This window comes from Gadus macrocephalus, chromosome 21 (genome assembly GCF_031168955.1).
Source record: "Gadus macrocephalus chromosome 21, ASM3116895v1".
Taxonomy (NCBI): domain Eukaryota; kingdom Metazoa; phylum Chordata; class Actinopteri; order Gadiformes; family Gadidae; genus Gadus; species Gadus macrocephalus.
In genome coordinates this window covers 3704796-3719795 of record NC_082402.1, presented here as the reverse complement: position 1 = coordinate 3719795, position 15000 = coordinate 3704796, and the positions used below count along the sequence as shown (strand labels likewise).

Here is a 15000-nt window from a genome sequence, read left to right as displayed (position 1 = left end):
GGCTTGTTTAATCCTTGGCCCGCCCGGCCTGCGTCCGTCGTAACCTGAAGGACTCATCCGTGTTTATGAAAACAGTTTTTTCTCACCCCTACCTGAAGGAGTGCTAAGAATGCAGACTGATTAAGTGAAGCCATATTTTAAATGAGGCTATATTTTAACCGAAAAAACACTGGATTCATTCGATCCATCTTGGAGAAGGTGCTAAACATCTGGTGGAACGTGAAAAGTAAGCTAAACTCCCTTTTTTTTTATGAAGACGCAAAGGGCACCGTTCCAACGTGATCCCGGGACCACTTGGAAACGATTTGAGTTAACGGTGCTATGAATAAATCCTTGCTGAACGCCAACGAACCACTGCGATGAAGCCGATGAAAACTTCAAGGCCTTATGCTGCGACTCCCTCCACAGCAGACCTGCCAGTGGACGGCATCAGATGAGATAAATAGGTGCTACAATTTAGTACGAGGAAGCCAATTACATTTGATTGCACCTGACACCCGTGAACTTACGACGTTGGCTTTCGCCACGACTCAGGAGGACAGTCTTCCTCCGTGTCCGCTGTGATAATTACGGAGGGAAGATAAGATCAGATAAGAACTTTGTCATCCCATTCATGAAAAATTCAACTGCTACAGCAGCCCATGGAATATAAAAGATGCAATAATAAAATAATGTGTCCAATACATGTATGCATAAAATAGAACAAAATAAATAAAATTAAAAATCACAGTGATTACAATGTTATGCCATAAGGGCATAACTGTACACGCCTAGGGGTTGCACAATAAATGAGGCTAAGAGATCCTTCACTACAGAATAAAGACTTAATTACACGTGCACAGTGGCACATAATTACATTCATGTATTGCAGTATTTAGGTGAAGTGATTTTTGACAGCACAATGTTTCATTACAGATGTGTTATAGAGTCTTAAGGCAGATGGAATAAAAGACCTCCGGAAACGTTCCTTCTTACATGTTGGCTGTAATCTTTTACGAAAGGAAATGCTTTGCCCTGCCCCTGTCTCGGGGAGAGGATCAGAGGAATTGGACATGATGGATGCCATTTTGTCCAACATCCTCCTCTCCCCTATCACCTCAACAGGCTCCAGTGTACAGCCCCGGTACAGAGCCATCCCTTCCCACCAGCTTATTGAGTCTCTTCCTGTCCCTCTCAGTGAACCCACAACCCCAACAGTCTACTGCATGAAAAATGGCAGATGCAACAACAATGTCATAACAAGTCCTTAACAGTGGCGTGCACACCCCAAAAGACCTCAATCTTCTCAACAAATGGAGGCGACTTTGGCCCCTTCTTGTACAGGGCATCTGTGTTATGTGACCAGTCCATTTTATTGTTGAGGTGAACACCCAGGTGTTTGTAGACTGATACCACCTCAATGTCGCCTCCCTGGATGGTCACTGGTGCAATTGGTGGTGCCTTCAACGGCTTAAGTCAATCACCATCTCCTCCGTCTTACTGGCGTTCATCTGAAGAAGTTTTTTCCACACCATTCAACAAAGCTGGTGATGACCACCCTATACTCAAGCTCACCCCCCTTTGTAACGTAGCCAACAATGGCTGTGTCATCAGAGAACTTCTGGAGGTGACAACCGTCTGTCATGTATCTGAAGTCCGAAGTGTACAGGGGGAAGAGAAAGGGGGAGAACACAGTGCTCCCCCAATCTCCTCCTGTAGGTTTCCTTACGCCTGATTATTTCCCTCTTCACATCTTTCTGCACTCTCCTCAACTCCTAAGTTTTTCAGGTCAGGGGTCACCCATGGTTTATTATTTGTAAAACATTGTAACCAGGTACTGTGTTATTCACACAGAAATGAATGTAACCTGTGACACAAGTTGTCATACTATCTATCTTCCCCTGAAGGACTGTGCAGTACTTCCCAATCCGTACTGTCAAAACAGTCGTGGAGCGCCATGCTTGCCTCATCAGACCATTTCCTTATGTACATCTTAGTTGCTGGTTGTCTATTTACTAGGGGTATGTAACCAAGGGTCAGGTGGACCAGATTATGATCAGAACTGCCCAATGGGTAGGGGTATTGATTTATATGCATCTTTGATGTTGGCATAAAACAAATCCAAAGTTATTTTGTCTCTGGTGTGACAGTATACATATTGGGTGAATGTGGGGAGAGTGGAAGACAAGGAGGCGTGGTTAAAATCCCCAGAATTAAGAAAGAGAGCTTGGGAATTGGATGTCTGCAACTTTGACACAACAGTGAGTAGAAGCTCGCAGGCAAAGGCAAATGTCTTTGACTTTGTTGTGGGAAGCCAGATCATCCCCTGGAAGTACCCTTCCCCTCCCCCCTTCCCTCACCAACCCTATCCCTGCTAGGGATCGCATAAGCGACCCCCATGGACGCTAATGGATGGAAGGACAGCAAGGGATTTGAGATGAGAGAGGAAGAGGCGAGGAAGAAACAGCCCCTGATTAAGTAGCAGGAGAGAAAGAACAAACGGCTTCACAGCAGGTCCTGGGACCTCCGCTCCGTTCTGTAAAAACAAAAATCAACCTGTCAGATTGTGCACATGTGCTCGGTGCAAGGGGAACAATGCTGCAAACACGCCTGTCCAAGAAGCTGCTCCCTTTTGGGTTAGATTGGGGTAGCGTTGGCTCTTTCATCTAACAGCTGTCCGCCGCTCCGAATCTCAACCTGCTCCGTGGCTTTGACCAACGAGTTGACCGGAGGCAGAAGTCGAAGCAATTGCAGGCGCTGTCGGGTTTCTGTTGCGATTGGATGGGAACTATGGAGGGACTGGTGACGGAAAGTTGAAGGAAGATGAAAATAAAAAAAAGTATTTCCTTTCAGTTGTAATGCATTAATCGTGAGGGGTAATGGCAGTATGACGACTATATAAAAATGGTAGTATTTTTGTGGGATTATTACCGTGGTTATCTGAATCACAAAAAATGAATTCTGCCAAAACTAGAAACATTTAAGGGCACCTATTCGTTCATGTTCACATGCTTGTTGCTAGTCTAAGTGCATCACATGATGACTTTGTTGAAGGATGGATCATTGCCGCTGGACTATAAATATATATATTTTTTGTGGTAACCACACCGGGGGCATACAAATACTTCATCACCTCGAAGTTCACTTAGTGGTGCGTACAGAACATGCGCTGTACGACAGAGAGCCCAGACTTCACAGGGTCTCGCCGCGGTGACCTGCGTTTACCTGCGAGACATTCAGCAGATCCACCGTCTGTTTGCATAAGGACTCTCCATGGATCAAACAGACCCTGGTCTAATCTACCGCACATTCTCACGGTATTGCCAAATATTTAGTCCCAGAGGGATGAGCAGAGGGCGGTAACAATGTCGACCATTTTTTATTTGAACATCTTTTTTTTTTACTGGCAGTGTGTTTTTGTTCACAAATCCGTTGATAACCACACCAAATGAGCGTGTGACACCTGTTTGGTAACCGGTCTCTTGTTCAATAATAAACATCTCTTGTCTTAACAAACTGGCCTCGTCCTAAGCCTTCTTCCATAAACAGCGGTAGGCCTGCTTGCAAAGCAGACATGCAGTTGTCGTGTGTGTGTGTGTGTGTGTGTGTGTGTGCGTGTGCGTGTGCGTGTGTGTGTGCGTGTGTGTGTGTGTGTGTGTGTGCGCGCAGCCGGAGTACATCTCAGAGGTTTTTAACACTGACAAATACGAATAAATAGTATAAATGATCCAAATATGTCCAGTTTAACGTAAAGCAAAGGACCAGGGCTGTTGAGCTGGAGGCGAGGGGGACCGGGGATCTAAATCTTGCTGGAGTATGGACTGGATGGGCGGGGGTGGGGTTATGAAGATGAACATGCTGGTTTTTTTTTTAGACACTTGGGTCCCGGAGACCCCTAGGATACCAAAGAGGAGAGAAAGAAAAGATGTGGAAAAAAAAAAGTGAGGGAGCATAATCAGTCACTGTCACACACACGCACACACACACGCACACGCACCCACACGCACACGCACACGCACGCACACGCACACGCACACACACGCACAGCCCCTCCAACCTCAGCACCCTACCAGCCTGCAGCTGAAATGTGTCTCTGATTACCGGGGCTGTGTGTATGTGTCTGTAAGAGCACATATATGTGTGTAACGGGCAGTAGTGGAGGCCTGGTGAGGTGCAGCATGGACTAATATGAACCAGATCTACTGTACCTTTAGTGGCCGCCGGCGGCGCCGCCTCCCAATGAAGAAATACCTCCTTCATCCCCCCGGAAAATCACGTTAGGCACTGGTGAGCTCCGGGCCGCGAACGTCCACCTTCACGTCCAGATAGTACCGCCACTCCATCCAATCCCCCGCCGACCCCATGTTGTCCGGGGGGCTTTTCCCTGAATTAATATCGGACAACCCTGAGGGACCACTGAGGGTTCACTCGGACAGGGTGGGATGGTGAAGGGGGGGGGGGGTTCTATGGTATGTTTGCATACTAAAGGCCAAAGAATACTCCGGCACCATTGAATGTGGTGCACTGGTCCTGCTGTATTGCAGGCTGTATAACGAAGGCCCCTGTGTTTGACCGTGTTTGATCCAGATCCTCCGCTAAGAGCTATCGGTCAAAGCAACCGGGCGGATTGGCTGGGTTTGTCGATTCAGATGAGCTGTAGTCTGTCACATGGCCAACTGTACTCAATATTTTCTATATGGAATATGCAATCTACAACCTGTCACTATAAACTAGAATCAACACTAATATGATCCCTTCAAGATTCAAATCTCTAATGCATTCGTTCTATATAGGGATGAGAACAAGACAAGAGATATTGTTTTAGAATTAGAACACTGATCTGGGAATTTTCAATCATAAAGTCATCTTGTGAGCTCACCCTTGGCTCCGCTTCAATTCTGGAACGCTACACAAATATAATCCCAGATGCAAAACATCTGGACACATTTTTTTCAACCTTGTTCTGGTAGTAAATCCCACTATTTGATTGAATAGTGTGTATATTGTCTCCAGGCGTCTCCACCTGGTTCTACAGAGAGTTGTGCACGATGCCTGCTTGCGTTTGTGTCTCGCTGTGTGGTAATTCAGTTGGACAAGACAGAGACAGACCATTAGTGAAATTTAAAAAGATAACTTAATCGACATATAAACTTTCTCTGGCAATCTTTCAAGAAGGCAATTGTGTCTGCCATTCACTCTAAAGACCCTAGAGAGAGTGGGCGTGTCTTTCAGGTAAAGGGTATTCATTTACATTTATTTGTACATAAAAGTATAATTCCTAAATGTACTAAAAACCAACTGATGGATTCTTTGCAGCTAAAAGTATTTGAGATATTTGATATACGTGGACATCTGTAAGTTAGTATGGATCTCCTTCTGCTTCCATGTGGGAGTTAGTTGGTAATTGCTGTACCTAATTCACAGGACCTGTCCGAATCCCACCTGAGTAATAAAAAGATCATCTCTGTATTCACAATCATGATGTTGAGTCTCGGCTGGCCTGTAAACGCTCAGTCATGTAAGCTCCATGGTTGGATTTAATAGGTTGGTGAGGTCGTGAGAGGCCAGCAAGAGGTACACATTAACAATAGAGGGCAGAATAGAAGATGAAGTCAGAAAAAAAGTGTTTCGTCCAAACCTTATTACAGATCACCTTTTGTGCTAAACAGTAACACTGGGTGCTTCACAACAAAAACGACACAACAGGAAATACGTTTCGAAGAACACAAAAAATAGAACAACAGAGAAGTCGGGTTCAACCAAGGAAAGGAAAGTATTAAGTGATTGAAGCTTAATTAAAAAAAAAGGTACGTTTTAGGAAGCCATATGACAATATTGACCGAATATTGACAGATTGTGATGCCCGGGGCTCCTCACAACAGCGCCGGCCCTGAAGCCTGCTAGCTTTACATCCTGGCAGGGGAGCCAGTGTGGCTCGCCTCCAAAGAGCCCTCCTCTCATGACTGGGCCCCGGCTGGAAATTCAATTAGCCCTTATCCAGGGGGCCGGGGTGGTCATGTTAAGAGGACAAAATAAATAAGAATAATATTACTTTAAGATTCCCAGAGATAATGGACTCAGACAAGTGCTCATATACCCCTGTTGGCTGTTTTGGGGTTATGTGTGTTTTGGTTGTTTATCAGTTCATATTGTGCGGTGCATGCTTGTTTAATTGTGGGCAGTGTGTGTGTCATAGCGTGGGTTAGGGGTATATTCGACTAACTTCATGCCTGCCACTACTAAGTGCTTAACCCGTTCAAATTGAAGAAGAATATGAATTTAAACATGTTTCTGTGTATGCAATTTGAAATCTTTCCATTCTTGGGGTTGGATACTTTTATCTATTTAATATTGTAAGTCACGCAGCTTATTTTTTTACTTTTAAACCTCAACCACAGGTTTTTTTGCACAGTTGGGCAATTTTGGTAAAGCATGATTTATACAACTCCTGTTCTATCATGATTATGCAATCCCAGTGGGGAAAAAGCATGTCTTTTCCAAGCATCATGTGTGTCTCAAAAACAATTGTTGGATTTAAAATCCAGTAATTGCTAGCCTTTTTCCTTCAAACATTTTTTTCCGCCAAACAGATAAAGAGGATATTCGTGCTTAGAATCCATGCCAATGCATTTCTTGCAGCTCTACTCATTCATTTACAAGGTACTCTGCTTTTCGTTAAATTGGTATTATCAGTGCAGAGTATTAATTATATAAGACGTTTGGAAATCTGTGCCAGGTGACATTATCGAACTCATTCACCTTCATGCATGCAAAGTCATTCAAGAGCATCGGTGCAAGGCATTAACTTAGGCTGACGCTAAACAAAAAAAATGGAATGCCCAGGAATCCAAGCCACATGAAATATAATTATACACAAATGGAAAGCAGTTTTTTCTACAACCCAACGCCAGTCTTCTCTTAAACAGGTTTGTCAATACTGGCTGGTGCTTCAAAGTCTCCCGCTCATCATTCGATTGGCAAGGAGTAGTGGCCTAGGCAGATTCCTTGGCCTGTGATTGACAAACCCACAGAGCAGGAGCACTATGCCAGATAAGCTACGTTTGGGAGAAACTGCTGTTGCTGGGGGGGAGAGAATTCTTGAATGTGTTCTTTAAAAGCTGTGTTTTGTGTTTTCGTGTTTGGTTTGTGCCGCTTAGGGGGCGATGTTGTTGGTGGTTGAGGTTGGCTGGTGGTGTTCAAAGTTTACTTTGGCACCAAACTCTTGACAATGACATATATGATGAGGATTCTTCAAAGTGGCCGCTTCTCCTCTCTCTTTGTGCACCCCATGCCATTCGTTTCCCCCCCCCCCCTCTCAAATATCATTGGACGAAGGACGAGGAGTGAGTGAGTGAGTGAGCCGGCCCTCAGACAAGGGAAGCCATTGAGACGGCTTCGTCCTCGGCCTCAGCCTCCATCTGTTAGTCAACGCGTCGTGCAAAAGTTCAGACACGACCGGATGGAATGCGGCCCACACAACGACACGCTAATGTCAACATAAACAGACGGCACCAGAGACAACGTCAATGAGGTCCTCTTTGCTAAATGGACCAAAATGTCATCTACCCCTGGCTTTGAGGTGCACTTTGGAGGCACTTTTAAGTATCTTTTGTTTATTTATATATATATTTTTGATAAATGGGATCGTGTTTTGCTAAGTGGAACGAGGGACAATCTCAATCTGGATGGAATTAGTCTTTAAGATGTTAATGAGTGATTCATCTTCGATCGCAACCGCGTCATTGCGCGGTGCCTTGGAATCATAACTGCGTCACTACTTGAGATCTCTCCGTTGCATGTGGGTTCCTCATCGTTTTCTGTATTTTCTGGCTCATGGAGTGCCCCGGGGACTGTATTTATTTCCTGCCAGATGCTCTTCCCTAAGACGGTTCCCTGTGGATCTGCCACCCAGACAGCAGCAGAGGCCGGGGGGGGGGGTTCCCCCCCTCCGCACCTCCTCACCTCCTCACCCCCTCACCTCCTTCCCCCTACCCCCTCAGCCCTGCGGGGACGCTCAGGTCTCCCTCTCTTCCTCCACACCCACTCCTTGTCCATCCTCCTTGACGACAGACTCCCCTTCCTCCAGCCGACTCCCCCTCACGCATCGCTGCCTCCCTGATGCTCACTCATAGGATGATGTGTTGCTCTCAGCTCCCCCTCTACGGCCCCTCGATTTTCCCGTTCATGTTTAGTTACAAAAGGGATGTTTGACGCGTATCTGTGGGCGCTTGACCTTCATGGAGTTTGCCTTTAGTTGGGAACGGTTCTAAGCGTCACGATGTCAGCAACCTTTTTCAAAGGTACTTTTTTGTTAACTCTTCTTTTTGATTTGGTGTGAAATTGATCTGGCGCGTGGAGGAAAGGCTACCAAGCCGAAACACTCCTGGTATCATCAAGGTGGGAGAAAAAAACAGGTCACAAACTGAGTAACTCCCTTCGTCGGCTGCAAGTTCAATCAGGCAACATCGAAGAAGAGGGAAATTCTGGTGCAGTCTTGTGCGTTTGAGGGTGTCGAGAGTGTGACTCTTCAGAAAGGTATGGCGCTGTAGTGGAAACTACCGAGGGAGATGGGGAGAGGGGGGGGAGGGACCTGTGAGACGAGAAGAGAAGATGTGCTGGGTGGGAGGGGCTGGGAGGGGGGGGAGGGGATCAGCTGTACAGGTGAGAGCCGTGGTTCCGGGGGGGGGCGCACCTCCAGGTGAGCTCTGGTGGGGGGCGGCCCGGCCACCCTAGACGATCCTCCGCGGTACCTTCCCCTCGAGGCTCTGCCACACATCTGCCGAGCGCTCTGTGGAAGGCACCTGTTGAACCCATTATCAGCGCGAGATAGCGTCTTGAGTTTCAGCGAACACGAAAAAGAGACGGAGGAAGAGAGAGAGAGAGAGAGAGAGAGAGAGAGAGAGAGAGAGAGAGAGAGAGGGAGAAGAACAAGCGTGAGGGTGGTAACCCGCGCCCCCCTGAGCTGGCTTAACGGGGTAAGAGATTGAGTGCCGGCCGTAAAAACACAACATCTACCCTGCCAGTCACCGTGTAATCCGACCTTAATGTCACGACATCGGGACAAAGAGGGAAGAATGCTTTGTGTTTTAAACGTGGTTATTTGTATTTTTTTTTGGGGGGGGGGGGGGTGCTTTTGGTTTCTTTCTATGTATTTTTTCATTCTTGGATTCCGTACATAGCCGTAGACTGGGTAGTTTGCCTTCGAAAATGCTGTCTGCTTCTCTGAGAGGTGGCGTGTCCGGCGCCTTCGGTGTCCACCGTACTGCTCTGGTGCGGGTGTTCCTCGACACTCCCGGAGTGTACAAAAATGTCCATAGAATAGGAAAAAAAATAAAAAAGCCAGTAGGACATTCCGAGCGCTCAGAGAGAGTATGGGTCACCCCCCCCCCGGCGGGGGGTCGGCCTTCCAGTACAAGATATGCCCCCCTCCGCCAGCCCCTCTCTCTCTCTCTCTCTCTCTCTCTCTCTCTTCTCTCTCCTTTTCTGTGAGTTTTTGAGGGATGAAGTGCTGACAGTGGGATGCTGTTTGTGTCTAAAGAGAAAACAAAAGCTTGGCAGATCTCAGCCCACCGCCTCCCTTCTCCCGTCAACCCCGCCAGAGGGATCGAGGCCTGACCCTACACGACTGGAGACGCATGGCGTACCCCAAACAACCCTGTGTGCGTGTGTGTGTGTGTGTGTGGGTGTGTGTGTGTGTGTGTGTGTGTGTGTGTGTTTGAGGGGAGGTTACAAATGGTTTATTTGTTTTCTTAGATTTTTTTCATTGAAGGGTTAAGTTGGACACAATGATAAGTCAAATGTGAGGGAGAACCCGCAACAAACAACAAAAATATCCCTCAGTTGGCTGAACAAAATTTCCATGGAATTGGAGGCTGTTGTCTTTGGCATCAAGAGTGTGCCAAGGACCCAAACACCGTAGCTGTTTACACTCTTTGTGTTAGACTCTTAGTATTAGAAAAATAAACGTACTTTCCATGTTTTATCATTGATCTCTGGCATTGGGTGGAAAGCAGGGTCACAAATATACAAGCATGTGATACATGACCTGGTAGTGAAGGCCTCTATTGGACATATGAAATGGTACTAATGGTACCAAAAATAAGTACAACACGCTTAATATTGAAAGGATTCCTAATAAACTAGATGGATTCCAGAATGTTTTTACTAGAATATTTAAAATTGATTTGAGTTTGCTTGGAGAGTGCAGGCATTGTCAGTTGAGAAAGTCAGTTTGTGCAAGCGTAATAAATAATAATTTAGGACATTGATATAAACAGTAGCGTGACTCACACTCATCGCTTATTCTAGTGTCAGCAGTTTAAACTTCAAAATATGCGCAATGACCTCCTGTGAACTTACTTATAATAAGAAAAGTACCCTATTCTAACAATTCGGCCTTCAAAGGTCTGAATTGTTTTTAATAATTGACCACTTCTTATCCAATTATGGTGTGATAATATTGTAACAATATTCACAACTAACAAACGACAGCAAAGGACTCTTTTTTCAATAGGGCTGGAATTGGTAGGGAACGCAAATGTTCAAAGGTCAAAGGTCACTGAAGTATACAATCTGTGTCTGATATTCTCTTGTCTGTTGTGTTTTTGGCAGATTTACACTTTGATGATGGACACGGGGCACCCAAATGTCACCAGTCATAACCGGGCTATTAATGAAAACAGTTGTGACTGCCTGGCACCAATCAACCATTCCTGGATTCCTGACTGCTTAACAGGTTGGTGATCGTACTCACACACGCGCACTCACACATGCGCACACACACAAACACACGCACACGTATGCACACGTACGCACACAGAAACACACGTACATAGACACAGAAACACACGTACAAAGACACACAGAAAGACATGTACAATCACACACACACACACATACACACACACAGACACACGTACGCACAAAGAAACACACGTACACACAGAAATACACACACACAGAAACACACGTTCACAGACAGACAGACACACACACGCACAAGTAGGCACACGGAAACACACACATACACACACACACACACAGAGAAAATCACGTACACACACACTAACTATATCACACTCCTATCCCAACATCCCTATTCCACACTCCTTCACTCAGACAGAGTCACACAGAGGAGCTTGCCGACAATGTGTGTGTGGTGTCAGTGGCTGCCCGGTCACCTGTGTGCTGAGTTCCCAGGCCAGGTGTCCTTTGGCCCAGCTCTGTATCGGCCTGATATGAAATAGGACGACCTAATATGGACACTCAGGCTGCAGTGTGTGTGTGTGTGTGTGTGTGTGTGTGTGTGTGTGTGTGTGTGTGTGTGTGTGTGTGTGTGTGTGTGTGTGTGTGTGTGTGTGTGTGTGTGTGTGTGTGTGTGTGTGTGTGTGTGTGTGTGTGTGTGTGTGTGTGGGTGGTCATCCCATAATATTTATCCGTCGATTTTAACGAATGGTGGGAATGACTTAGGAGAAGACTCGAGCAGTGTATCTCACCCATGGGTCAGGGCGATGAATGGAAGATTTGTTCATCGTAAATTAATCCTGCCACAACCCCCTAGACTCATCCGTCCACCTCTCACAGACAGAGGAAGCGGATACACAAATCACCTATTAAAAACACACACACACACACACACACACACACACACACACACACACACACACACACACACACACACACACACACACACACACAGAGAGAGAGAGGGTGTCAACAGCGTACTCACTGAACCCTGCTTTGTTTCATCTCGTTCCTGCCCAGTTATCTTTCTGACAGGCTGGAGTTGAGCTTGGCTGGACAGGAGTGACACACACACACACACACACACACACACACACACACACACACACACACACACACACACACACACACACACACATAAACGACCATGCAACAGGTAAACCTGCCAAACAAGACAAGATGAGAGTATTAGTATATGAATATGAAACTGTGTGCTTGTGTGTGTGTCCATCTCTATGAAAGACAGTGTGTGTGAGCTTGCATCAATTAGTCCAGGCGTGCGCGTGTGTGAATGCGAAAGTACCATCTGTCCTCCGTTTCAGTCGCCACCTTTTTTTCCCTAATGAAAGTAAATGTACGTCGGGCAAAACGTGGCATCAGAAGCCCACGAATCTTACCCCGTTTCACCCTTCAGACGGGAGGCCGATCAGGGCCGGGCGCTGCGGCGTTTGGTAGCTAATCCCTCTCACGTAGCCGACAGTACTTATAGCCCGAGGCTGGCTTTGATCCCCACGTGGACGAAGACCAAAAGACACTTAAGCTACTTAGAACAAGCCTCCCAAGGCTACGCGATTCCTTCACTTTCTTCATCTCCTCCGCCTCCTCCTTCTCCTCCCCCCCCTCCTCCTCCTCCTCCTCCTCCTTCTCCTCCTCCTCCTCCTCCTCCTCCTCCTCCTCCTCCGCCTCCTCCTCCTCCGCCTCCTCCTCCTCCTTCTCCTTCTCCTCCTCCTCCTCCTCCTCCTCCTCCTCCTCCTCCTCCTCCTCCTCCTCCTCCTTGGCAGAAGGAGAAGGGGCCCTGAGCTTGAAGAGCTATGAGGTTTAGGGGTCAGAGGGGGTAGTAGTCGTAAGGGTCCCAGCGCCCCCACTGGGGATGGCGTGCGGCACATTGCACATCGTTCGTGCAAGCGGAGACGGCACACACACTGTGACTGTGATCGTGGGGAGGCCGAGCACGCTCTGGTAATAGACGGAGAAACACCTTAACACCTCCTGGAATACTCCAGCATGTTGGTAGTATGTGACACATGCACGCAGTCGCACACACACACACACACACACACACACACGGGCACACACACACACACACACACACACACACACACACACACACACACACACACACACACACACACACACACACACACAGGGGCACACACGCACACACACACGGGCACACACGCACACGGGCACACACGCACACAGACGCGCACACACACGGACAGTCAACTACATGGAACACAGGTAAACAGAATTGCTTTCATGGGTTTCATGGGTCACCAACATTATACCAATCACACTAAGGAATAACAGTTAGTGCGTATGGGTTGTGGCAGAATTGTATCGCATGCGTACATCCACACACACACACACACACACACACACACACAGGAAAACAAAACACTCAAGCAGATGGATGATTTGGGAACACGTGCAGTAGCAAAGCACACTTGATCTGTCTATCTGTCACCCTATCCCCCCCCATGAAGGTTTGAAAGGTAAATAACAAACAGCTGTGTTCTATTACTGACGCGTGTGTGTGCGTGTCTGTGTGTGTGTGTGTGATGGGGGGGGGGTGGCTACAAAGTTGGCTACAAAGTTTGTAGCCATGTTTTGTGGCCAATCATAAAACACTTAGGCGTGCGGAAGTGAGTCACTCAAAGGAGAGTAAACAGTAAATGTGTGTGCGTGCGTGTGTGCGTGTGCACGCGTGTGTGTTTGTGTGTGTTGCGTCGTTCCACGAAACGGAGCCCCTCACCACGGCATGTACTGCAGTGCGCTTGCAAACCAAAAGCAAACATTTACGATGATGATGATGAAGGCGCTGATGATGATGGTGGCGGGTGTGTGTTTATGTGTGTGTGTTTCCATGGCATCTCGTGATGTGTTTGTTTTCCTCTCGCGGTGACCTTTGCAGCGACCCCTGAACTGTAAAGTATACCAATACAGACACCCCAAACCCTCTGCTGTTTCTCCAGGTGTCCGACATCCCCCCCCCCCCTCTCTACCCACCCACCCATCAGTACCACCTCCACCAGCTCCACCTCCACCACCACCTCCACTAACATCACTCCTGGCCCCAACACACACACTGGACCACACACGGTTTACAGACTGAGGCTTATAAACAATACTCAACTATATATATATATCAACCTTTATATAGAGATAGATATATAGATATAAATATCTATATAACCGTAGATATATTCATCACCGTATTTATTTTATGACAAATTTCCCTTGAATCTGAGGAATCAAGGTTTAGATTTAGCAAAAATCTGGGAAATGAAAGCTATATATATATATATGCAGTCAGACTAAATTTAGCGGTTTGTGTCGTCAATTGTCCCCCCTCATATTTGTGACGGTTTGTATTTATACCGTTTTTTCACCAAGCGCTCCCACCTCCCTTATGAGGCTTTTAATAGAAACATCCATGCTGCAGCGGTGTCGACGTGCAGACTATTATTTTATTTCACCTGGATTTGCTGTCCCACTCTGCCTTGCACATATCCAAAACACACACACTTACATTCACAGGCACGCACGCACGCACGCTCACGCACGCACGCACGCACCACGCACGCACGCACGCACGCACGCGCACGCACGCACGCACATCGGGAAGGTTAAGGAGTACAGCTGGGAGCTGCTAGGACCAATCCCCCCCCACGCACACTCCCACACACCCCCCCACACCCACCCGCTCCCTTTCTGCCATGTCACTCTTCTGGGTAATCTATCTGTCAGCATGGTAATTAACCTACGCAGTAAAGTAAGCAAGACTACTGGTCTACCCCTCTCGGTCTCACATTCCTCCTCCACCTCTCTCTCTCTCTCTCTCTCTCTCTCTCTCTCTCTCTCTCTTCTCTCTCTCTCTCTCTCTCTCTCTCTCTCTCCTTCTCTCTCATCTCTCTCTCTCTCTCTCCTCTCTCTCTCTCTCTCTCTCTCTCTCTCTCTCACCCTCCTTTCTTTCTGTCCGTCTTGCTCTCTCTCTCTCTCTCTCTCTGTCCCCGCCCTCCCCCTCACTTGGTGGCAGGCAGAGGTCGCATGTTTGGCTGCAGCAATCGGAGGCTGCAGAGTCTCAAGTGTGAGCGTGTGCACAGAGACATCCTGTCTTACAGTAATGGACCTGGGCCGAGGGACACACACACATGCACTCACACAAACGCAGTTCAAACAGGCCTCTTCTTTTAAAAAGCATGCCCGTCGACAGCCTGTGGAAACCCTGGACTTCTCTGCTGTCAGTCCATCCGTCAAACACATTAGCGCTGCGAT

General features: G+C 47.3%; 1 long non-coding RNA gene across 1 annotated transcript in view; it reads left to right on the top strand.

Moving 5' to 3' along the window:
* LOC132449463 (uncharacterized) overlaps positions 1 to 10884 on the top strand; it is a 17152-nt gene extending 6268 nt beyond the window's left edge. The window contains exon 3 of the long non-coding RNA XR_009523584.1: positions 10591 to 10884. This is a non-coding gene — a long non-coding RNA (uncharacterized LOC132449463). The remainder of the gene's footprint in view (positions 1 to 10590) is intronic.
* Positions 10885 to 15000: the final 4116 nt, after the last annotated feature.